Source organism: Pogona vitticeps, chromosome 1 (genome assembly GCF_051106095.1).
Source record: "Pogona vitticeps strain Pit_001003342236 chromosome 1, PviZW2.1, whole genome shotgun sequence".
Classification (NCBI taxonomy): Eukaryota; Metazoa; Chordata; class Lepidosauria; order Squamata; family Agamidae; genus Pogona; species Pogona vitticeps.
This window is the reverse complement of record NC_135783.1, coordinates 161263947-161291167: the sequence shown is the minus strand read 5'-3', so window position 1 is coordinate 161291167 and position 27221 is coordinate 161263947.

Here is a 27221-nt window from a genome sequence, read left to right as displayed (position 1 = left end):
AATTTTGTGGTGGGGAAGGGCTGTGCCAGGAATGGCCCACCCTGGGCAAGCACCTCTTGCACTCCATGTGTTTACCTACATGGTAAGGTTTTAGCACCTAATTCTAATAGAGGCAGGATGGCAACGTTAACCTTCTACTCTAACACGCAAGGGTATCCAGATTTCAACAGTGATTTCCGCATCAGGAAAATGTTGGAGGGTTCATGTATAGGACAGGGCAAAGATAAGGACAAGAGAACTCCAGTATCACCAGCCATGTTGCAGTGATTGTCGGAATGTGTTTGTGTGCAGAGACAATTTTGAGACCAGTTTGTTTAAAGCAGCAGCCTTAATTGCATTTTGGGGGCATTTAGGGTGAGTGAGTTGGTCTGATAGTTCACATTCAGCTTTCCAGTGGTCTGATGTAGTGATCTCCAAAGATCGAATCGTCATTCAGCTGTGAAACTCTGTAACTGATCAGCTAGGGAAGGCTGGATGGGTAGGCTGGGGAAGTGTTCTATGAAGGAGTTACGCTGTGTGAGTATCTGACCCAGAGAGGTGAGGGCGAATGTGAGTTTTGCCATTGCAATGCAACCCCATTGGCCAAATATCCATTTTAGAGGGTAACTACTCTGGCTCTTCAGCAAGCAGACATTACTGGATGGAAGTTTGGGAAACACTGATTTCAGACAGGGGAATCCTCAACAGCAACAGCACTGGGCTATGATGCAGAGGGGATCAAGTGGGTGGTGAGATGGTCCTCTCATAGATACCATTCATATGTATGCCCACTGCCACAGTTCTAGGTGCTGGCCTTGTTTTCTCATTCTTGTTTTTCAGGTTTGGAGTTCCCGCTTTCAAGGATCTGAGTTCTGTTGGTTGGTTTGTTTTTTTGGGCAGCCGAGTTCACTAGTTGTTTCAGCTGGGGGCTGAACTTGGTGTCGGTGCTTGGGCAACGTTGGAGTGGCAAGGTCGGAGAGGCCTTGTATGGGGCAATTTCACTGACCTGGTGATGCAAGGGTACCCTGATTTATCTTTTGATATAAATTTAGTGCATTTGGGTGGGAACAATTTAGCCAAAAGGATGGGCAAGTTGCTTATCCTACAGGTGATGACAAATCTGTGGGCCTTAGTGGCCATGTTCCCTTCTTTGCTTATTGTGTGGTTAGCAGTGCTGTGGAGGACCAAATGTCACCCTAGGTGCTGTGAGGGGGTCATGTGAATCGGGAGTTGGCAAGAGCAGTGTTGGATGGCCTTAGGTCCACGGTGGTACACTAAGTAAATTCAAGTAAATCACCCCCAGCTGTACTGGAGCAATGGCATGCATACAGTATAACAGATATGGGCCTGGAGGTTTTTTTGTGTGATATTCAAGGGGGACTTAAGTCTGAAATGTTCAGTTTGGTGGAGCGCATGGGTCATACTGTCTCACCATGTGCCATGGTGGCTGGTAGGGGAAGTCAAGAGTTGGAAGATGAGTTCAAATGGGCACCCAGTAGGGGTGTAAGCCATCCAATCTCCCAGTGTTGAAGGCCTGCTGTTTTTGGTGCTGTGACAGGGAGGAAGCAGTGGTCCCCTGGGGTGCCCTGAGTTGGGAGTCTTGTCCAGCCTGCATCCTGGGGAGCTCTCAGAATTTCCCAGAAGTCAAGCAACTATGGTCTGCATCTGGGGCAAGGCCGACCACAGGCCCAGAGCATGACTCTGCCCTACGTCAGCCCCCCCTTGTGAAAGGGAATGTTGTGTTTAATGTTGTGTTAATATTAATAAATGTGGCCCATATTTATTATCCACCTTGACCTGTCTTGACTTGTTACTCTGGGCTGCTTGAGCAATGCCATTTCAGTTCTATGAATCCCATTTGAAATGGATTTGGCTACTCTTTTCCTCCAAGAATTGCTGCAGCTGATTGGCTACCACCCTCTTGATCAATTTGTCCAAGAATGGGATATTGGCAACAGCCCTAAAGTTATGAAAATTATCCATTGTTACATTTGGTTTATTTGGGATTGGCCTTATAATGATTTCCTTTAAATGGGTAGTTAAATGACCCTCCCATAGAGATGCATTAATGATGTGTGAGCCGATTTCATGGTCAACACATTAGCTGTGTTGGAAGAGCCACAATGGGTAAGGATCTAGAGAAGAGGTGAGGTGCCTCTGCAGCATGCAAGTGCCTTGTTCACATCCTCAGGCCATGCTAACTTAAAATGAGACAATTCAACCCAACTAGACAGTGCTTTGGACATCTCCACTTGTATGTGAACATTTTTGTTTATGCACTGAGGGGCTGATTGTTGGGTTCTTTGCCATTTCTAAAAAAAAATAACACATCACCTTTGCTTGTCTCTTGTAATATATTTTGTATATCTCAAACATTTTCCCCCCAGCTGTGCCTTTCAACTCCAGAGATACTGGTTTTGGGTTTGTGATCTATGTAATTTTACACACAAAAGAAAAGAAAAGCCTATGGCGTTTGCTTTCTAAAAAAATTATATATTGTGTGAATATGGCTCAAAGGAGCATTCAGGGTACCATAAAATATACAAATATTCATAAAATAGCTGCATCTCTAAGTTGAACCTCCAGAACTTGCAAAAACAACTCAGAAATATAAACAATGACAGTTGTAAACACTTCTCTGTTGTGTTTCATATGCCTACAGATAATGTAGTGACACTAACCATAACCAAAGATTGCACACTTTTCATAGGTATTTTCCCCCCATGTTTTGTGAAAATCTCAAACAGACTTTAGGTGTTAGCATAACAGAAGATAATAGTGTTTTATAAATGTCACTCTTGATAGCTTTAACAAACTAATGTGAAATATGTTATTGCTGAGGAAACCTGTGAATTACTTCCTTCAGATTTTCCTTGTCCTATTTCCTTTTCCTTTCTCACTTTTTAAAAGCATCAGTTACTTGTGAATTAGAAGCTACAGAGATGGTAACTTTAAGTTTTTTTTTTTTTTTAATTGTGCCGGAGCGGATGGTGCTTTTTTAAGTTGCCTTCTGAACTCTGCTTGACTGTCTCTGTCCTGTTGTCTTGGAAAGGAGCTCTTGTTCAAGGCAAGTCCTGCCAATCAAACTCAGCAGGGGTCTTTTTACTTCCAGATGTTGACAACAGATATTTACTTTTGTCTCCCATATTTCATATTGCAAAAGACAGGTGGTGTGAAAAGCAGTATTTTGCAGGAAGCTATATTATCTCTTGTTCAATTCCACTTGTAAACTTATCAGCTTTGTAAAGAAGGGTCTTGTAGATAGACATGCACCTTACAGAAGTCGGATGAACTGTCTCTAGATAGCTAGTATTCAGTGGGATGTTTGATCATGTCCAGAGCTTGCAGCAACTAGTTAATGTACCCGCTTACTTCCTAAATAACAAGTTATGTAATCAACAGGTACAACACAGTGATATTTGAGTTACTTTGATGTAATGAACATAATCCAGTTATTTCAAAAGTTACTTTTTGACAAGTTTTTTTCCAGGTTTTCTGCCATTCTTCCATCATTCCTAAGTGGCAATGGCAGTATTATTTGGTTTTGTCTTTTACCTTTTTATATTTCTATAGTACAATATCAGAATTGGTCAGTAGAAGGAGCCACACAGTATTTTCCTGAATTTTTCCTCATTTCTTAGTAACAATAACCCTCATCTGTTGGTACAAGACAGGCTATTCCATAAATCATATTTCTGCTGGGGTCTCATGTCAAACCAAGAGTAGCCAGGTGAATGACTGAAGATTTGGCAAGGTCAGGTTGCAGGGGAATCAACCAAACAAGAAACCAACAAGGCAGGAGCACAAGAGAAAGAAATTTTATTTAGAAAGACTGGGTTGTTCAAAAAGAAGAAGGTTTGAGATGTTAGGCAGAAATGTCAAGATTCCATCTCCTGGCAGACAATGTTCTAGTAATCTCCTCAGCCTTCAGCCGAGCTTCTTGGAGCTGAGGTGTCCTCGCCCCTGCCCAAGACTAAGCTTTGTGGTTGTAGCATTAGATCTTTCCAGGGGGATGGCACTGCCATCAAGCCTTTACTCAAGAGGAAGCCTCCATTCCCAAGAAGGCCGCCCTTATTACCAGGCATTGGGCCAGGTTGCCTCTTGTCTGGCTTGTGCCCTTGTTTGACACCAGCCTCCCAGAATGGAGGAGACCCCATCTCCTTCTTGGACTCCATCCTGTCCTCTCAATCACTTCTAGGGTCTGGAAGAGAAAGAGAGTGCCTAACAATATTCAGTTTCATGACTCAGCAGAGATTTGAATTTGTCTCTCCTAAGCTCAAGTCCGGCACTCTAATCCGTATACCACACTGGCTCTTGAGAAAGACCATTGGTTCCTCACTCCCAGGCTGGGCAGTTGGCAAGGGTCCGAGGACTATTTCTTTCCTGTCAACTCCGGACATTGACAAGCTTAATCTACACCATGTTTCAATAATGTGAGTCCTGTGTGCGTGTGTTGGACATGGGGAACAACTTTGAGCCTCAAACAGTCACTGGACATTTTGAGCCATTTGTGTCACCAGGGTGGAAGCCATGGTTGCAGAGGCCGAGGGCTTTAAGGATCTCACAGCCCCCCCTCCCCCAGCTTCACATTCCCTCATCAATGTAATATAGCTTAGTCACCTCAGACAGTCATTCCACTCCATCCCAAACAGGTATATAAGTATAGAAATATTTAAAAAGAATAAGGCAACTACCACACTAAAAATGCTGAACAAAATCAGCAGCAAAAACAAATTCAAAGCAACAGGCAGAACACTCCATTTAAAAACCACATTTAGACTGACAATCACTAAGGGAAAGCCCATCTGCAGAGGAAGTCTTTGTCTGTTTGTGGAAGGACAGCAAAGATGGGGCCAGCCTGGCCTCCAGTGGGAGGGAGTTCCAAAGTCTAAGAGCAGCAACAAAGGATGCCCTCTTCTGTGCTCCACCAAATAGACATGTGAAGGTGCTGGGGGAGAGGGAAGTCCTCTCCTGATGATCTTAACACCTGAGCTGGCTCATAAAGGGAGACACAGTCTTTGAGATAGGTTGGACCCAGGCCATTTAGGACTTTATAGGTTAAAACCAGCATTTTCAATTGTGGACCTGCTGAAGTTTCCAGACATTTCCCAGAGGCAGCCCCACACAAAGCATATTACAGTAAACTAGCTGGGATGTAACTAAGGTATGTGTCACTGTGGCCACATCAGACTTCCCCAGGAATATACTTGACCAAATGTCTTTTTGAAAATATTATAAGAATTCAGAGTGAGAAATAATCCTGGTCATCCAGTCTGCTGAATCATCCTAGAGCAATTGCACCTAAATATGACCACATAATAAATGGTAAACAATCCACATTTCTAATTGTGAAGAAAAACTGAAAAACATTAGATATAAAAATTTTAAAATTAAAAAAGACAGGTTGTAAGGGAGAATGTATCTTAGACCCCTTTAAAATCTTTCTTCTTATTATAAATCCTCTGTGGATATTTATATACCTCAAATCACTACTATTTCCAGATTAATTGTGGGATATTTGGGCTGAGACACTTGCATGTTCAAACTAACATGGAACAGAAATTTTGAATGCACATCTCACACACTTGCCTCGTGTGAAACACAGCTTTGTGTCATGTAAGAATAATGGGTATATTTTCAAATCCTCTGTGAATCTCAGAAGACTAGTAACTTACTTCACAGTGGCAAAGAGCATTCAGTTGTTCCTGAGAATCCCACTATTACCATAGGAAATCTAAGATGGCTACTTCTATTAGGACTCTAGAAAAGAAAGTGTCTCTTCACCAGGTGAGACATTCGTATAAGGGGCAACCTGAAGGCATTGAAGTTCCCCAGTCAAAGAAAAGGCAGAAGCAAGCCCCAGGAAGAAACAGCTGAAAAGTACCCCATTTTCCTATTTGCGTTTCTCCCATGTGGGCACGGATAGGGATATAAGTTACTAAGAAGATCATTCTAAAGCTCCTGGGATCAGAGTTGTAACCTGAGAATTATTAGCCGACCCTGTCCTGAAGACAGAGCTTATGTATATTTTTATGAATACTGTCATTTAATTTTTCCCCTGAAAAAGCTCATGGGTATTATGCTTCCAGCAATGTTCTTTTCATTAATGTAATGCCTCCATGCTGACAGCTTATAGAGGAACAAAAGACATTGAAATAAGGGGCAATAGGCAAACACAATGAAAAGCTCTCTAGAATGAAATAAAAAAAACCTGTTTTGACTTTTTGCATTTTAGTCTGAAAGAAAGGTCTTTTATCGACTTTGGCTTAGCACCTTGGAGAGAAAGATGACATCTTTAAAGGGGCTTTCAGACCCTGAGGTTGGCTTGGCTTTTTTCCCCCTTCCCTAGATATCGTAAATATATATTTTATTTTTCTGAGGCTAAGAACAATACACGTAATTGTGGGAACTTCCTATCATTTTGTAAGAAATTGCTTCTATGTATTTCAAAAGTAAGAACTCTCTTTTTTTGGCAATGGAAGTTACGTATGAGGAATAAATGAGGAGCACAAGAATGTCAATTTTTTTTCCTATAAAAGGGTAAATTTCTTTGACAATAAGGTCACTTTAAAAGGTTTCTATTTTGCACGCGGTCACAAGGGAGAAGAAAAAAATGATCAATTTTTGTTTCAGGTTTACCCTTTAGGATTTTTCCTGGAGTTGTGTTTCATGCTCTTAGTAAGCTGAAAGGCTTTTTTAAAACAGGTGTATGTGGATGGGATGGGGGCGGGGGGAGGAGAGAGCAAGGAGAAAAAGAAACAGCCATTATGTCCTATCTATAGAGCAATGCAGAGCTGCCTAGCTAAGGGTGGATACTATGTGATACCCTTATGAGGGATGCACAAACTTCAAGTAAAGCACTGACCGTGAAATAAACAGAAAGTATGTGATGAGACCAAGTTTTGCCTCGTAGACAAGTGCACATTCTGTTTAAAATTCCTGTTAAAATCAGGGTGATTATAAAAACACTAATTCCACTCAGGACTAGTTATATGTTGATTTGCAGGCCCATCCTATAGGTTTGGTCAGAAGGAACTGAGTGCAAGCCTCCTTATGTCATGAAATTTTCCTAACTCCCTTCCTCACTACGGGTCCCACACCCTGCCACCCCACTCTTGCAGGTAAAGAGATGCTCTGAAATGCAAAGTGATGGATGAGGTGTGGCAGTTCTGCAGTGGGGATGAAGAAATCTACAGCATTTGTTGGAACTAACTTCTGCATCATTTGCTAATCATGATGGCTCTACACTGTATATTGTCTCCAAGTTATCAGTCAGAGTTGTTTAACATAGTAACTCACTGCTAGAGTAGGTCCATTGAATCAATGGAATTTACAAAGGAGTTGACTTACCAGCCCCCCCCCCCAATCCAATGGACCTATTCTAGTTCTGATTTATTATGGTAAGCAGCAGGATTTCAGCCAGTATACATTGCTGATTACCAGTTACTGGAGAACACACATGGGAAGGTGGTATTCCATTCATGGCATGATTGTGAGCTTTGTTTAGGCTTCTGGTTGGCAAATGTGGGAACAGAATGCTGGATACATGCAGTTTGATGGCTGCTCTTATGTTCTTATCACAGTACTCAAGATAAAAGCCCTCTCTCCCCCATCATAGAATGAAGAATTCTTTCTCAATTTTTCTATTCTACTATGTACTTGCCATAAATCAGAAGAGGCTGGGATACTAACCTCTGGAGAGCAAGCCAACAAATAAGCAACCTCCAGCCTGGAAGAGACTGCTACAGTTTCAGGAGCAGGCAATGGGATGGGGTGTGTGGGTGGGTGGCAGTCATGAGAGTAATTAGCAGATGCTTTGTTTGGAGTTTGAGATGGAAAATTCCAACCATGCTTACAAGGGAGCATACTGGAAATTACACATCCCAACTAACTTTACAACCTAACTCTGAATTCACTTCATACCAGCAGACTCAACATGGACATTTGCTGTGAATTTTTAAGACTCTACCCTGCAGTTTTTCCCCCCACTAATCTATGGAAGGATGGTGACCAGCCTGAAGAAATAAGATTTACTCATGGAAGTTTGCAATTTGTATAATTTTTTAAGTGGCATCCCCTTACTCTTGCATTTGTGTAATCCTGAACACAACCTTCTTCTAATTCTTTCTAAGTGAACAAATGGTAACTCCAGACCTTTAACCATGAAGAAGACTCTGGGATCTGTAACTGAGTTTTTACAGTCCACATTTTCTCTCCACTGAGGGGTTCTGTGATGGTCAGTTGAGGCAGGACAGTTGGAAATGCTCAGCCTCCCCAGCACTTCTTATGTAGGTAAAGTGATCTGGGAAGTCAGTTTGGGCCACCTCTTACTGTTGTTGCTTTTAATTCCCCCAAAGTTCCTTTTATCTTGCAATGGTGTGATTTACCAGTATTTATGTGTACACACACAGACACAGACACAGACACAGACACAGACACAGACACAGACACAGACACAGACACACACACACACACACACACACACACACACACACCAGAGAGAGCAAGGCAAGAAACCCCTTCTATTTTTGCAGTTTGGGGATGTTAACTGTCCATTTTGGAGAGAGGCGGGCAAAGCAGTGCTAGAATCCATGAAACACACACACACACACACACACACACACACACAGAGAGAGAGAGAGAGAGAGAGAGAGAGAGAGAGAGAGAGAGAGAGAGAGAGAGAGAGAGAGACTTAAGTGATAAGAAGAGGAGACATGGAGACTTCTTGGACACCACCACTGCTTGTTCCTTCTGCTTCCTTTGATCTCCTTCTTCTATTTGAGTTTTGTCACTTGATAACTTACTAGACATAGTGTTACCTTTTCCTTGGGGAACTGGGAAGCATAATAAACAAACAAACAAAATCAACTGCCTGCAATCATCGAAATGACCTGAAAAGTGCCATAGCACAAAACTCCACCCACAGGAACAAAGCAAAAAGCGTGCTGCTTATATACCGCCCCATAGTGCTTCAAGCACTCTCTGGGCGGTTTACAATTTAATTATGCAGGCTACAGATTGCCCCCCCAGCGAGCTGGGTACTCATTTTACCTACCTCGGAAAGATAGAAGGCCGAGTCAACCTTGAGCCGGCTACCTGGGATTTGAACCCCAGGTCGTGAGCACAGTTTTAGCTGCAGTACAGCGGTTTAACCACTGCGCCACAAGGACACCAAAAATTAAAATGTGCCTTGCAGGAGGAACATTTTACTGCTGAAAGGCTTGGATCTTGCCACTTTTCAGAGGTGTCATTTATTCATTTCATTAGTATCATATCATTCAAGCCTTATGTCCATATGGATAGCAAGAGAGGGACTGGGAATTTTGGGGGTGGGAATCAGATACCTTTTGTGGGGAAAAATATGTTTGGAGGAGCCCTGAAATCCCTCCAACAGAAAGGAAGAAGCAGGCAGGACATTACTGGAGGATAGTTGGATAAAAGTAGCTAAACATTTGAAGCTGCCTCTCAGCCAAGACAAAGATGAAAAATCATAGGAATAGGAAAGATGGTGCCTGATAAAGAGAGATAATGTACACAGTTGGTGTGACACAGAAAGCAATAGATTTGGCAGCTTCTGGCAGCAAATCATCATCATCATCTTAGATCTGCAGAGCTGGAAGGGACCCTCTGGATCATCAAGTCCAGCTCCTGTCAAGTAGGCACAGTGGGGGAATCAAGCTCCCAACCTCTGGCTCCACAGCCAGATACATAAACCAGCAGTTGTTCTGGTTGGTGGATGCAACAGCTCTAGGGGCACCTGGTTATTTTGGAGTGGAACAGGAGGGTCACTCCTGGGGTTCCTTCATGCAAGATAGCCAGCATTCCAACCTCTCTTAGCAGCTATAGCAGCGGTAGTCCAGCAGCCATGGCAGGGGGAACACTAAAGGGCATTAAAAGGGAGAGGGAGCAACTACCAGCTGTATCTTGGCATGAAGGAAGCACCCGTTATCACCCAAAGAATGATGGCATCTTATTTGGGAACAGCAAAAAAAATATAAAAAAATTGGAGCCAATCCTGTCAAGTGATACATCCCATTCTGTCCATCTCCCCAGTGCCCCATTTCAGGTCAGATATTCATGACACTTTCTCATTCTCAATCAATTCCCAAAGAATGCATTTAGTGAAAGGAAGTATCGATGAGGTCAAACCAGTTTTATAATGAAGGAAGTGAAAGGTGGAAGGACAAAGATGAGCCAGATAGTGTGGTCACTTTCAGTCAGTCAGACTTTTCAGTGGATTCTTTGACAATAGGGAAAAATGCTATCCTTTAGGGGTAATAGAGGCTGCGACATTAATATACAAGGATCAGCTACATGTGGTCAAAGAGGAAGGGGACCTGTTCTGTCTAGGAATCAAGTAACAGGATATGGTGTGCCTCACATCATGCGGGAAAGCACAGAACCACCATGCCACCTCTTCATCTTAACACAGGAATTTTTCTTTTTCTTCTTCTTCTTAGTGAATTGTGAAGTGATCAGCAGGACCTGAGATGCCTGAGTACAATCAGGCCGCTAGGTCCTTGAAATGGAATCTTGCTGTTTGACTATCAGGTCACTTTGTGTCTAATGTCCCTTTTAGTCGCTGAAGTCACCTTGCACTAAACTGGAAGGGTTCCCGAGTGGTGGAGAGAGCAGTTATAAATGAAGAAGGGAAGGCGGAATAAATCTAAGATGGTGCTGCAAAGAGAGCAGGTAAAATAAATCGTGTATCAGTGCTCAGTTTTCTCCCTTTTGATCTGTAAGGCAAATAAAATATTAGTTTAACATAATTTGGATACCGATTCCATTGCTGTGCTTAAAGTGAGATCAATGTAAATGTAGAAGATCAGCTGCCTCACACAAATCTTTTGTATAAGCAGGTGGTTTTGGACCTTGCCTGAAGCTATTGCTTTTGATCATTTAGGGGGCTACTGATGTACCCCAGGCAACTCACATAGAACAGCTATTTGTAGTTATTTAAAGGTATACCTTTAAACACGTCTTTAATCTATTTGCCATTATAACAGTCTCACAGTATGGAAATGTTTAAAGAACTGGCACGTTTTTGTGCATTATTTTATACGTGCAGATTTCATACTATTTGGTGTCAATTTAGATAGACATAGCCCTGTGCTTACACAGTGGTCGCTGTTTTGCTTTGTAATTAATCATTATGCAACAGTAGTTGAAGCGTGCCCTAAAGAATAGCAATGAAACACATCCCTCTATATTGGTGTGTCTGTGTTCGTATGCATGTGTCCACACACTTGTATATGCATGTTCATACATTTCATTGGATGGGGCAATTTTCCATTAAGGTTTATATATATTTCCACAGTTAATTCTCTCAAGTTAGACCCTCATGTTGTGATCAAATTAGTACCAGAGGACAAGAAGTTGACATTTCTACAATGGAAGGCCCATTTGGAATTTACATGTCAAGCTTTGCTCCTTGACTCTGCTGGTTCTATCCATTTTACCTGCACCATTTTGTGTATGGTGCTTGATTTCATGACAAGTAGGCAACAGTAATTTAGTTTCAACATTTTTTTCTGAAATTGAGCTTGAAGGCAGATTGATGCCAGCCTCTTAGGAAACATCATGAGCATCACTCCCTGCTTCTACTCTAATAGCTGATGCTTCCTGCAGTTCCCTTGATTTGGCTTCACCGGAGGTGTGACAAATAAAACCCATAATCTGCCTCATATCCCCATTCTGGGATGCAACATTAACAGAACTCAAATGTATTTAAGAAGCCTGAAAAATACTCCCAAGGGAGGGTGGGGAGAGAAAAGCTTCTGAAGGTGATTCCATTCCAGTTGCAGAATGACAGAGACCGGAATAGCAAATTATGTAAAGAAAGTTGCTGAATATGACATTCCAGAGCATGATGATTGGGTAGTGAAGAATCATATGACCAACCATCTCCCCATAGTCCTGGCATGCAGACACTTATCACATTACAGTGGTGCCTCGCACAGCGAGGTTAATCCGTTCCGGATTAACCTTCGCTATGCGAAAACATCGCTAAACGGGAATAAAAAAGCCATAGAAACGCATTGAACTTCGTTCAATGCGTTCCTATGGCTTTAAAACTCACCATTAAGCGATGTTCTGCCATAGCGCCGCCATTTTCGCGCCCTCGGTAAGCGAGGGCAGGGCGCGAAAATGCGGCGCAGACCTTCCGGCGGCCATTTTGGAACCGCCGATCAGCTGTTCTCCCGGCTTCGTTATGCGATATTCGCTAAGCGAAACGCTTAGCGAATATCACAAAGCAAAAAATCCCCATAGGGGCCATCGCTGAGCGAATGCTCCAGTGATGGCCCAGAGCGCCTCGTTAAGCGATTTCATCGCTCAGCGAGGCGCTCGTTAAGTGAGGCACCACTGTATTGTGGGAGATTTCCAGCTCCAAATTACCACTTCATAACCTACCTCAGCAGTACTTAGGTTTAAGCCACACACACCCTGGAAATGCATCTTTGGTGACCACACAGCTATTTTTCCCAGGCTGAACATCTCCATATGACTTCTGGCATTTAAATCATTGCCATGATTCATGCAGAAATATTTGATTTTTGTTTACCTTGGGAAGGTATATTTTAGGTGTCCTCTCTTTACGCAGACCCCCTTCATCATTCTTCTCTGCCATTATTTATTCATCTATTTATTTATTTATTCCATTTGTATCCCACTCTCATTAGTTCCTGTGACGTTCACCATGTAACCCTTGCTTGTTTTCCCCAAACAAAGGGCTCACGCTATGTCTTCTCACCAGCAGATAACAATTGGGATGTTCCCCCTTTTTCTCACTGCCACCAGTGGATTTCCTTTATCCACAATATCTAAAGAACTTTAGATAGACACTTGTCAGGTTGCTGCCAACAGAACTGATTTATTGAAAAGTATTAACTTTAATTATAATCACCAATGTTCTTTATTCAATGCATATAATATACTCATTCAAATATATATATATTGCCAACTTCACCACCTGATCTATCTGTTTATTTTGACCAGCTTATCTCTATTATTTCTTCTCACTATCTCCCTGACAATCTCTCTCTCTCTCTCTCCTTCTTTATCTCTGCCTTTCTCCCTATCTCTCCTCTGCCAAAACCCTCTTATCTCCGCTGACTCCACCCCTCCACTCCTCTCATAGGCTCATGCAAATGAGAACCAGACTGTGAGTGACAGGAGTGACGTGGGCAACTGTCACAGTGCCAAGGTACTACTCTGGGTGTTACAACAAATAGAAAACAGGATGAATAAAAATAAAAGGTAGAAGCAATTGCTAATGACCATTAAAAAGAAAACAAAAACAGATGGTGCAAAACAACTTGGGAACCGAGGTGGAATAGGTGATCAGCCAGGGTCAGTGTCAAAAGCCTTCCTGTAAAGCTAGGTCTTTAGTTGCCTCCTAAATATCTGCAGGGAGGTGGGTAGGTAGAGCTCCTCCAGAAGCTGGTTCTACTAGGTTGGAGCCACTATGAAGAAGGCCCTACCTCTTGTAGAAGACTTACAGGCCTCCCTTGGGATAGCCACCTGGAGGAGCCTGGACTGGACTGGGATGATCTTGTCTGCCAGGCAGATAACATTAAAGAAAAATGCTCTGACATGTAAAACGGACCCAAACCATGGAGGGCTTTGTACGTGAGTATCAAAACCTTGAACCTGATCTAGGAAGCAACTGGTAACTAGTGAAAGCAAGCCAGAACTGGGTTGATGTGGTCAAATGTGCTTGCAGCCACCATCATTGTCTGGCCGCCGCATTCTGGACCCGTTGAAGTCTCTGGATCAGGCCCAAGGGAAGCCCCACATAGAGAGGACTGCAGTAGTTACCACCCTCTTGCTGACCCCTTTTGCTGGCATTAAAATCCCCCTGCCCCTCTTTAGCAAGTGATATAGTGCTGAACTGACAAAACATGGTAAGCATTGGAATTAGTGCAGTATCAATTTAGCTTCAAGCTAGAGAAGCTAATCATGGGTTGATTTGACAGCTATTTTTAACTGGAAATTTTGCTGCTTTTGATTGTTTTTAATGTATTTATTTGATTTAATGGTTTTACAGTTGGGTTAGTTACATGAATCTATAGATTTTTTTAAAAAAAAACAAAATTGGTTTTGTTTTATTCTTCAGAGGTTTGTAAGCTGCTATGACAGCTGTTTTTGAGTGGAAAGGAGGAGTATAAATATTATCACCATCATCTCACAGTTTTTCACTGCTCCTTTCAGTATTTATTCTGCCAACCATTTTCTCTCCTCACGTAGCACTATGTTGTAGCAAAAGAAGTTCACTCCCACTCTGCACATCGTCAGTGATGTCATCTGGAGATGTCCATCAATAAGCCTAAAATATAGGGATAGGCATTCACGGAAGCCAAAAGCCAAATGAAATAATGCAAGTGAAATGCTATTAACCCCTCCCCATGCACACGCGCACACACACACACACACACACAAACCATGATGGTAAAAGAAAACATACCATATTCTCGTGCAAAATATCAGATCTAATCAAGAGCTGAGCCAGCATCGTGTAGTTGACAAATAGGTATCAAAACAAACAGACATATCACAAACAGCAGGACAAATAGTCATCAAGTCACTCCTTTTATTTGTTTCCCTAACTTGAGGCTTCTTAGCTTTTGCTCTTTCTGTTATTGGAGATTCTATCTGTTGCAGGAACTTTCAGAGCCAATGACTGTAAGCTGTAGTTAGCTGTGCATCTCCCTTATTCTAATTACAGACAAGACATCATTGGATTTCTCCAGGTGATCACTACCACTCTGCCTAATAATCATAAATAATAACTGCTCAATCCACTTTCAAATGAAAAAGAGCATTTTATGAAATTTATAGAAACATCAATTCAAGTACCCTTTTATGCATATCATTGCATGATATGATTAGCAATAAATATGCACTGCAACCCATTTCTTTATTAACACCTTTAATTGCTTCCAGAAGGATTGTAGCATTTTAGTTTTTCAAAGTAGGCATGGAAAAGCAATTAGATATCAATTCCCATTTTGACAATAGTCTCTGTGCTTATGGAAGTTGATAACAGCCATCATAAAAATAGTAAAAGCACACCTATTATTCCGCAATGATGTTTTAAAGAACCAGGTGCTCCACATGTTAAAATGAAATCTATGTTATTTATAAGTAAGCACAAGAAGCACAAAACATATAATAGATTCTCTATACACATTTTAAAACTTTACATTCTGGAACATTTGGCCATTACAATATTGCAGTTTGCTGTTAGATCTTATGTACTGTGTTCCAACCCATAATACATTCTAGAGATGAATGAACCTGTTACAGATAAATAGCAATTTTAGGAACACAAGAAGAGTCTTGCTAGATCAAAGGAAAAGCCTCTCCATACAGTAGACAGCCAGATGTCAATCAAGCTAGACAGCAGCTTATGTCCAGTAGCACCTCCCATTTAGGTCCCCCACCAGCTTGGGCAATGAAAGAGGTTGGGAGTTTGATTTCCCACTGTACGTCCTGTGAGTAGATCCAGCCTATGTGACCTTGGGCAAGCTGCACAGTCCCAGGGCACCCCCAGAAGAAGGGAATGGTAAACCAGTTCTGAGTATTCTCTACCTGGGAAACTCTGAAAATGGTTGCCATAAGTCAGAATTGACTTGAGGGCACATGGTTACTATCATATATTTATAATTACACATAGTTCAGCCTGGATGGACAATATTTATTATGCGATGTGGGGTTGTGGAATAGAAGACTGCTTTAGAGGGGAAAGAGAGAAAAGGAGACATGTCCCTCATTTTCTCCAGTGCTTTTAGGTTCCTCTCTTAATAATATTAAACACACAGAGAGAGTCCTATCTTCAGAAGATGTGTTTTAAAGAAGATAGACCACTTTCATCCAAGCAGGTCAGGAGAGGCAAGAAGTCTTATGACATGCACAAAAAGAGGTTGTAGCTTTTAGAGAGGGTATAACCTTACCTGATGAATTCTGATTACATCCTCATTTGACTCACTTAAACAGCCATAATATGTCTTTTAACACCAGTGAACCAAACACAGGGAGGGAGAACTTAGTATGAAAGCTATTATCATATTCATTTCTTTCACACTTCTGAGAACATTGCTTATGGCACCTTACAAATTCCTGTGAATTCCCTCTTTAGTACCTTCGATAGAAGGTGCGAAAGAGAATATGATCAAAATTGATGCTGAGACATCTCCAAAGGCCAAAGGAAAAGGGGGAAAAACTGCCTGGAAATCATATCTTAAGGAGATGAAGCAGTACAACATCAGTTTTCTACCAATGTCTTGGTTAAGTGTTTTATGTGAAAGAAGTAGAAAAAACAACCTCAATTTGTTTTGTTAAGAACTCAAAGCTTGTGCCAGTAATCTTTTTTGAGGAAATGGATAAAAATATAAAAGGTACAGCCTCCACATATGAATAGATTTTAAAAGTCCAGACTTTTTTCCTTTAAGGTCTGCATTCTTATTAATTTACAAGTCACTAAGCAAATATAATTGTCAGGATAAGCTGTAGCTGTGTGAGTGCATGTTGGTTGTTATTCATCTCTGGGACACAAACATGGATTCTGGAGTAGCTTATGATCTAAGCCGAAGAACACTTCATCCTACAGTGATGGGTGATAGTGGTGATTCGAGGTACTTAGAACATGGGCCACCTATGGTTGATTCCTGACTGTTTGTGTTAAACACAGCATTCTTTGATCACTGGTATTCAGCCTGCAAATAAACTCCAAGAGGATAAATGGAATAACTATTGATGTTTTAAATGTGCTAAGATAAGCCCGCTGGGACAGTAGCATTCTTCCATTCATTCATAGGAGAAACAGGTAGGTGTGTGTCTATCTGTCCACCTTCCGAGTGAATAGTTGTAGATTTCTTCTACCTTCAACTGTTGGCTGAACTGTGCAAAGAATAGGAACAAAAACAAAACAAATCCCCAAAACAGCACTAGGAAAAAAAATAAAAAGCACTAAGACAGCAAAGCAAATGGACAGACAGAATCTCAACAAGATCAGAAAATATCACAAGGGAATTCCATATATCTCTAGATACCATGTATTCCTTTAAAAAGGGGGGGGGGCTAGATATATGATACTAAGTGGTGACTGAGGAAAAAAGCTATTTCCCACTTCTGGTAGCCTCCAGAAACAATTGTTTTTAGAGATGGGCTCTCAAAACGTTGCAAAGATAGCAGCAGTGGCTTCATTTAGTGACAGTCATGTCGTTTCGGACTATGACTGAACATATGTTCTGTGGTTCAGTGCCCCACCTCTGCCAGTGGCTACCCACTTGGAAGCAGTGTCCCACCTTCCTTGCCCTGCCTCCTCTGGGCACTGCCTCTGAGGGGCACTGCTGGAGGCGGTGGGCTGCCGAACCATGGAACACCTGTTTGGCCATCATCTGAAATGGTACGAACCACCAACTGGCAATTCGTGCCCATCTTTAGAGTTGTTTTGCAGTGAAATGGGTTAATGGCCCTCCAACAGCTAATACCTTACAAAATGAAAACAGAAGTAGAATTCCAACAGCATTTGGTTTTGATTTTTCATTATTTTTGTTTCTTTGTGGGGCTGCTGCAGTACTGTGTTGATTTTGAGCACCCTACAGAGTAGTTCACCGTGGCTTTAGTTGAATGTGATGTACAAAGTGATTGGTAGCAGCTCTCCTGGACTTCAGAAAGGATTTTTCCCCAGCCCTCCTGGAGTTGTCAGGGCTGCACCACTGCCTTGTGGCCTATGCCCGTCTTGTAATTCGTTCAAGAGTGTTGCAGTCTATTGACTTAATATGTTATTTTTTAAAAAAAGAGGTACAAACAACAATATGAAACTGGTTTGGAAGTTTGGTGACTCTAAATATTCACTTCATTCACAAGAAGAATTTTTTTGGCTTCCTGAATATTTACATTTTGTGTCCAATATATCCCATGGTATCTTTATCAATTACATATGTTTACTGTGCTTTTTTTCTTTTCTCTTTTACTGTCCTAGTGAGGTTGGTTGTGGCATATTTAAAAGTCAGATGAAAGAAAATGCAAGCAAACAAGAGGGTTTTTTGCAGAGCTTTGATGTCACTAATGCTCCATCAACTGGCTTATTAAACCTTACATTCTTCATACTCTAAGCAAAAGCTTGAGTGCTTTACAAGGTGTCTAAAAATATATCGTGATCCTTAAAAATATGATCATACTTATCGGACAAGACAATAAATAATAAATGGTGCTCAAGACCTCTTTTATATTTTATTCACCTCTGCATATAAGTTTAATCAGGGCAACAGCAGAAGTTTCCATTCAGTGGCAGTTGTATATTTTTTTAATAAGCTGTGTAGCAATAAATATTTTTATATTGCCTACTCAAAAGATAATTAAAGCAACTTTATCCAGCTAATTTCTACTACAGCCCAATTCTGAGTCCAGAATATTAAAATTAAGAGGGTGCTTTGATTTAAATTTGAAAAGGAGGCAATACTGAATAGAAACAAGCCATTGGCTAAGAGGAAGCTTAGAAGGAGTAGGATGGTTGGGTATCCTGAGAAGTTCCACTGCCCATGGTTATTATTCATTATTAGAATCTTTATTCTGCCTTTCATTCATTCATTCATTCATTCATTCATTCATTCATTCATTCATTCCATTTTTACCCCCGCCCATCTAGATTTGGAAATCTACTCTGGGCGGCTTACAGAATATAAAGATAAAAACAGCATTCAAATAACTTTGCTCATAAAAGCAATAAAGATCAATAAAGAAAACAGAATCTAAGATAGGATAAGGAAGTTATTTAATGGAAGAAGGGAAGACCTGCCTTAAGGGAATCCAGGCTGCCCTTTGCAAAGATGGCAGCTGCAGCTTCCCTACCCTAAATGAAGCCACAGCTGCCATCTTTGCAAAGGGCAGCCAGTTTCTCTTTCTACAGCTGCGGAGGCCTGATGGAGACCTCGGCAGTGGCGGCGATGATTACAGTAAGGGTGGTGGTGTTAGCTGGGGTGGGGGGGAGAAGTGGGTGGGGGTAGACTGGATGGGTGGGTGGCTGTAGGGGCAGGTGGCTGCCTATCAGCCTGCCAATCAGCTGATTGGCGGGCCAGTAGGCAGAATGGAAAAGTCATATGATGGTTTTTTTCCTTCATATGGGGTTGTTGGTGGGGGTGACGGGGGTGGGGGTGGGGCAGTGGGGTGGAAGGGGGTGGGGAGAAGGCTGTGGCGGTGGAGGAGGCAGCAGGGGCAGGGGCAGGGTGTGTGTTTTTTAGTAACCCCCCCACAAATCGACAAATAAACTCATTATTCGTCATTTCATGGGGCAACTTCGTGCTTCGTGAGTTGTCAGCTTTTGACGACTCACGAAGCAGGACGAGTTGCCAAAATTGTGAGTTGTCTCCATCTCTAGTCATGTCAGAGGAAGGAATGGCATCAGGTAACTAGGAATGTACAATCAATTATCACAAGTCTTCTAGAAAAGAAATTACATAGAAAAGAACAAGCAGCTGCTAGAACTAAGTATTGCCAATTCGATCAACAATTTTGCAGCAGGAACCATAAGAAAATTTCATTTCTAAGGCAAAGAGCTTACTCTTCTTCTGTGTTGATACTGGCTGAGCATCTTAGTCCCCTCACCCCACCTTCCTGACTTCTAATAATGATATGTGGATAAAAGATTCCACATGAGGGAGCAATGTGAGTGTCATTCCACCCTGTTGATCTTTCTTGGTTCTTTACTCCCCTTGTGGTTCCTCCAAAAAGACACAAATATGCTGATTCCATTTGTATTTACAATTTGCCTGAAGACAGTTCTCATCCATAGCTGAATGTGTAACAGGACAGCAGTATCCACGGGTATCAGTTTCAAGCCCTCCTCTGCAGATGCTGAAAATCTGCAAATATACAAACCCTGCAAGTTGCACATTCTCTGCTACTCTCTAGGAAATGCATATTTCGGGGGGGGTATTTAATATTCTCAGGGAGCAGATAACTGAAACTGTTGGTACTGATCCCACAGATATGATAGTTTTGTCTTGTTTTTACTTCATATTGGGAAGGTCACATACCCTTTCCTAGAATACTAGGAAAGGGTATGTGATCTCCCTAATATGAAGTACAAAGAAGATATTAAAGATGTTAGAAGAATTTTCTTTAAACCAAATATACTGTATGCTTTAAATGCCAAATAAAAAAACATTCATGCAGCATATTTGATATTAGGCTATTATGTTGTCTCATTCTATAAGGTGTGAATTAAACGTGCTCTATAATTTGTTGGTAGTGTATATTTTAGTACTAGAAAGCAAGCAAAACTCAAGATAAGTGCTTCCCCCATCCATATATATATAAATAATACTGTATGTCTAAATATTTCAGTTATTGCTGTCATTGACTTCTTACATTCTCATTGCTCTCAGAACGCATTGTAAACCTGAGGAAAAAGAAAAGGCAATATTTAATTCCTCCATATATCCTGTTCTTAGGGTTGCTTTCCTGCTTGCTGTTCAGAGACAGTTTTCTCTTAGGACCCTGAACTGTATCTCAAGAAATATAAAAAACATATTTGGTAGATTTTAGCTATAATATTGACCCGAAAAGGTTTGTCGTTTGAGAGAGCAATATTTTAGAGTCAGGTATTTTCAAAATTATTTTTATTTTTAATTTTTATCTTGCCCTTCCTTGAGGAAGTTCAGGATAATATGTACAGATTCTATGGTTATTTTACTCTTGCAACAAGTTGGTGAAGGAGGTTATGCTGAGGAATAGTAAAGAAACCTGTATCTCCACAAAGTTTCAGAGACAACAGGGTGAAATTGAGGTTTCCCTACTCAAAATCAGAATTCTGCCCACTATGCAAGAAGTGTGTACTACAATACCCATCATGGGCACACTAATTGGGTGTGACAGAAGTTGTAGTATAACTAGAGATGGGCACAAAATGAACCACATAGCAAAAAGAAAAAGAAAAACAAACCCATGGATCATGGATCTGGGAAATACACCTGTCCAGAATGAAATGAAACACTGAACTATTATACGTAGCATTGGTGATTCATACACTTCATTTTTGGGTGTGTCATCCCTGGCCAGACAGCCTTGTGCCAGTCAGTCTGTTCTCCAGGTAACACTGGAGTGGACCTAGAGAAAACTTTGTGTAGGATTGGTTGTCATGTCAGCCAACCACAGAGCTCCAAGTTCACTCTCTGGGAATAGGTGATTATAGAAGGGCGGGTAATTTCACTTTTGCAGCAGCTGGTGTGAGAAGACTAAGGACTAAGCTATCTAATCTATTCATCCTGCCTCCTTCCTCTTCCCTCCCCAGTTCACCTCATGATGACCAACACCCTTTATCAAATTCCTTCACAAAAACCATTCATTTAATTTTCCCCAAGCCAGCTGCTAAAGAGCACTTTCTTGGGGGGAACTGCTTTGCGGGGTTATAACTCAGATGTCCCAAATCCATTCTTCACCAAACTTGGAAGCAGGGGGAGGAGAGTCAGCTGTAGACTCACTGTGAGTTTGGCATCTCTAACTCATGCAGGGACCATTCTACCACTCCCAGAAAGCTCAAATCGCACAAAGCATGAAATGGTTCATTTTGTCAGAGAGTTTGTGAAAGTTCATGGTTCATGAACAGCGATGAACAATGAACCATCATGAACTGCTATTTTGCCAGTTTATGCACATCTCCAAATATAACACATGTGGAGGACATCACATGGGGGAAGAATGCTATAGAGCTATCCAGCTTGCCACTGGAGCATCTGGTGCTCTTGACTGGCATAACACAGACAAGCGCATACATATTCCCAGTTAACTGAGCTAATAAACTGGTGCGTGCATATACATGTGCATTCATATGTGTCAGTTTCTTAAAGGAGGATGGCAGCTGAGAATGAATATTCTGAAGCATGAGAATGCAGTGGTAAGAAGGGCCCATTAGCTATCTTGGGCTTGTGTTTGTTTGTGATCTCCCAAGTTCCAGAGCTGCTTTTATCTCCTGGGAATGAGTTACTTACTGCAAAGTCAGAGATAACCCTTCTATGCAGCCATGTTAAATGTACCACTCTGGAAATGGACTGCCCAGTCTTCACTACTTCCTACTTTTTCAAGGTGGCACTAAAATCCTCAGGTTGCTTCTCTGGCCCACATATGCCTTTTATCAACTTTGTCAGAAACACCAGCGGCAGCCGTGTGTGGCTAGCAGAGTTTGGTTGTTTATTTACAAACAAAAGGAAAAGCCAAAGATTTATGGCATCTTAAAGAGCAACAGATTCCATGACTACAATGCACTCCCTCAGACTGATGGAGTGTAATACTTAGTCTTCAGGTCCTCTGTTATACACACAGAGGACCAAAGTTATACCAAAGATTGGCATATATATAGTTGGTAATAGGACTCGTTACACCTGCAGAGTAAATTTGTTTCTCTTTGTTAAGAGAGTTTTGAAATGTGAATCTGTTATGACATTGTCACCTTCAAAAGTAACTAGTTACAGGAAGCCACAGTGTCAGTAAATTTTTAGTTCCAGTCTCTGCAATGGGAGTAACAATTTGGTTAGTTTCCTATGCCATGGTAACACCCCATTCAGAGTATTGCAATGTGTTATACATGGGCTAGCCTTTAGAAAGGTTCCAGAAATAGCAGTTGGTCTAAAAGAAGGAAACAAAATGTTAACTGCAGGGAATTTGGGATTTTTATCATATACTTAACTCACTGTACTCACTCCTAGTCCACTTTTGGGGCCCAGGGGCTATAATGCTTTCTCATGATTTTAACCTAAAAGACCCAGAACAGCTTGGGACCAGGTTATGTGAAAGATTAAATCTTCTTCCAAGTATACTTACCTAAACTTTAAGATCTTCTTCAAAAGCCCTGATCCTCTTTGAAGGCTATGTATAAGCTTTTGTAGATTGTAATCCATGAAACGCTCATGGTAAAATAAAATCTATTAGTCTTAAAAATGCCACAAGGCATTGTTTGTTTCTTTTTAGTTATACATGCTGTGTTAATACACATATTAACACAGCTAGCTCTTTGAAAAAATAATCCTCTGCTGTTTTTTTTTAAGTTCGGCAATATATTTTTATGATGCTGTATTTTAATGCTACATGGCTTTCTTTTATTTTCTGTGAGCTATCCAGAGACTGTGCATTATTGAACAGCCTATAGAAAAAATAGCAAAATAAATACAATACGTAAAATTCTAGAGTTATTTCTTGAATATTATTATAGTGTTATGTTTTGGAAAGAGCTCTACTCCATTTATGTTCCTGTTTTTGAGTGTAATGTGTATTCTCTCTCTAGTCTCTTCCAAGGTATCTTCTCACTGGTTGCAGAACACAGGAGGATTTGTAGAGAACATCCGCTCTAGTCAAAACGTTACACAGGGTTTTTTTTCCCCAGGTATCTCAAGAATATAGAATTGCTGAATAGCTCTGGCTTCTCTTATTTGGTCAGGACATGCTTCTGAAGTTATTCAAGGTTGGGTGGAGGATTTGTGGAACCACTTAAGTCATAAGAAGTCTACTGCATCTGCATCTGTGCTGTATAACCTTGCCAAAAGGGAGGGAGGGAGGGAGGGAGGGAGAGAGAGATGAAATGCATATTCGAAATAGGAAATAGAAAGAACAAACGTGTACATAACATTTGCTAATATAGTATATGTATACTGTAAATATAAAAATTGGTGCTATGGGCTAAATCCAATTGTTAGTCCCAACTAGAGTACACTCACTGAATCAACTGGATTTATATAGATGTTGTTGACTATAGATCAGAGGGACATCTATCAATGGCACTTAGATACAGTAGATATCCCACTGATGATGCAGGTTTATTCTGGTTGAGACTAACTACTGTATTTAGTTGTCTTAATGTAATAAGAATTAAAGTGCATCTGCTTTATAATAGAGATTATGGTGACTGGATGACCTGTGTGTTCAGTCTGGTACCCAAGTGTTAACTATGTATCGACAGCTCCAACATTTGGAGGTAACTAGTTACATGTAACATTTAGGTCCTTTCTGCAATATGTGAGACATCATGTTCCATTACAATTGTGAATTAATCAGGGATACCTTTGCACACTTTTCAGTATAACTGTAATTATTTAGTTAGTTTTCCAGTTATTGAGTGGGGGAGCCTCACTTAATGGTGCAGGAAGAATATTCCACAGTTCAGCTATTGACTTATGCTGTGCCCATGTAATCCCTGGCAAGCACATAGTTGAACATAACTATACATAGACATATGTAGCTATAGAAATGGCAGTGTGCACCAACCTTGAGAAGTTCCTGTTTCAGAGTTCTGAATTTCTGGTAAAATTCCCTTTTGCTATGCAGTAGAAGTACAAAGATCCACAAAGGAGAATAACTACAAGTTCTGCAGTTAGTCCACCCCTTCCTCATTAACTGGCACTTAAAATCTCAATAACTCACTCTGAGGCAATTGTAGAGAAAGAATAATAATAACAAAAATCTTTTCTTACAGTTCATTGAATATTACAGACTTGGGTATGCTACTTTCTTTACTGTACCCATACTGTCCACCAACTAAACAGATCAACAGAAACAAACATCTGTCACAAATCTAGGAAACAGGGGGGAAAGAAGCACTCAGCAGAGAGGCAGGAGTCTCTTTGAATTCAAAGGCTGGAAGGGATTATTGGTTAGTATTTGATAAATAGAAAATTACCTCAGCTCAGAAATGTCCCTCCCAGTCTCACAAATTCCAGAGAGTGCACAAGGTTGCAAATAAAATGCTAACAGTTCTCTGAACAGTTTATGAAAACAGAACAAAACAAATTGCATTTTAAAACAAGATACAGTGATTTATTGATTTTACAAAATGACTTTGAAACCAAACAACAACACAGGCAAGAACAGCTCAAGCTAGTTTGTGTTGCATCCCAAGTAGTTTGTTGGTAACTGCCAGAAAAGGGACCAAAGAATCCTTATTGTTCCTTGTCATGGCATTGCTCCAGGAATACCCTTCCACAAACCAGCTCCCCTGCTGCAGATTGCAGCCCCAAATTATCTTTAAAACTGGTTCAAACTCTAAATCCCTTATTTTCTTTTCAAACTAAAGAGATTGCTTCTTCTCCCTCTAGGCTTAACCTAACTCCAAGACTTTCATTCTTGCTGAATGATGTTCCCAAATAAAACTAGCTCGCTAGAGAAACAAGAAGGAGGTTTAGGAGACACCAGCTATTGCTCTCTCCCTCCCTATTTTCCTACGGCAGTATAAGTATGTGCAGAGCTTTTAATCCCATATCTCTAGCTAGGCTTCAGCAGGCTTAGCCTGACTTTTCAAGCAACACTAAATATCAGCAAGTACAGCATTCTAGCAAGAGTTGTAACATCTGTAACATATACCTTAGTTCCTCCCACTCAAACCCGGAATATCAACAAGGTTTTCAATTCATCATTATAATCAAGAATAATCACCATAATTATCATCTTTACCATGAAGTCAGATACTGCAATTTGACTTAGTAAATCTATGCAGTCATGTCAGACAAAGTGGGTGAGACTGCATTATAACTCCAAAGGCAGCCTGCAGGTCAATGCATGAAAAGTCCGAGGTCAAGATGTTTTCAGTAATGAGATCAAAAGTTCATAAGCCCTTTGTACAACACAGGAGAATTCCTCTGTTTCCTCTGGTGCTGTCTAATGCTAATTTTTTTGTGAGCAGAAAGCAGTTGCAGGACATTTCAAACAAAATGTCAGTCCAATGTAGATCCACATTTATTGCTGGAGTGATGTTGCTGAAGCACTAAAGCATCAGTGGACATATTTCATTTTGGAGAAAAAATTAATTGCACATTTTATTCTATTTTTTTTCCCAAAATGTAATGTTTCACCTTGATCCTTTGAGTGTTTTTATTAGCACTAGCCAAGTGGAATGTCTGTTTGAGCATGTCACCTGCCTTTTAGGAAAAAAGAAAAGGACAAGGAGAATGAACTATTTTTCTAACCTCCTGTTCCAACTAAAGTAGACCCACTGAATTAATGAGACTTACATAAGTGTTGATTTATCAAAGTCAAATTGATTCAACATGTTACTCTAGTTGAGATTAGCAGACACCTATCTTTCTTTCATTTTTGCCAGTAGGGAGTAGATATGTGTGGAATCTAAATGGGTCTGGTGTGAGTGGAGCTTTGCTGAGCCTTCCTTTGGAGGCAACACACCAATTCTGACAAAGTTGGACACTTATATGATAACCTTCTGAAGACTTCCATACAAAGAAGGAAAGTTCTGTTCCAGGGATGGCACCGTGTGCTTAACTACCAAGGAATATCATCATCATCATTATCACCAGCACCACCACAACAATAATGTGGCAAAAGAAAAATCAACACAGAACAATGCCATAGTATGAAAGACGAATGGAGGGTAGAGGTAGACACAACAGTTGAAGCAAATGTATTAGTAGAAGAACAACTTATGGAACAATGCCGAAATCTGACAGAAAGGCAGACATCACTAAGGAAAAAATAATAACTCATATTAGCCAAAACGCAGAAAGACTAATGCTCCCCTTTTTGCACCAATTACACAGTAAACCAGTACAAGATCTACTGACAGATGCAAATATAGTAATTAGAAAAATCCCAACCAACATACAAAAGGAAATAAATCAGCTCATGTATGGCACAACTACCATAATAACCATGGAACTTGGTTACAAGCTGCAAAAAAACCAAGAAAACACCTGACACTCCAAAATGGAAAATTCAGACGGAAAGAAAATAAACAAATTACATGCAGACATTAGCAACTTAAAACACTTGAAAAATTCAAAAATGAAAAATGAAAAGATGATGTTCTAAAATTTTGGAAAGAAATTTGGGGAAGCCTGACCGGACATAACAAAAATGCCTCATGGATTAAATACATTTGTTAAGAAACTCAAGGAAAATATATGGATGATATTGTAATAACAACTGACATAATTAAGAGACAAGTAAGGCAGGGACATGGTGGCGCTGTGGGCTAAACCGCAGAACCCTTTGTGTGTTGCAGGGTCAGAAGACCAGCAGTTGTAAGATTGAATCCACGCAACGGAGTGAGCTCCCGTTGCTTTGTCCCAGCTCCTCGCCAACCTAGCAGTTCGAAAGCATGTAAATGCGAGTAGATAAATAGGTACCATCTTGACGGGAAGGTAAACAGCGTTCCGAATCTAAGTCGCACTGGCCACGTGACAACGGAAACTGTCTTCGGACAAACACTGGCTCTATGGCTTGGAAATGGGGATGAGCACCGC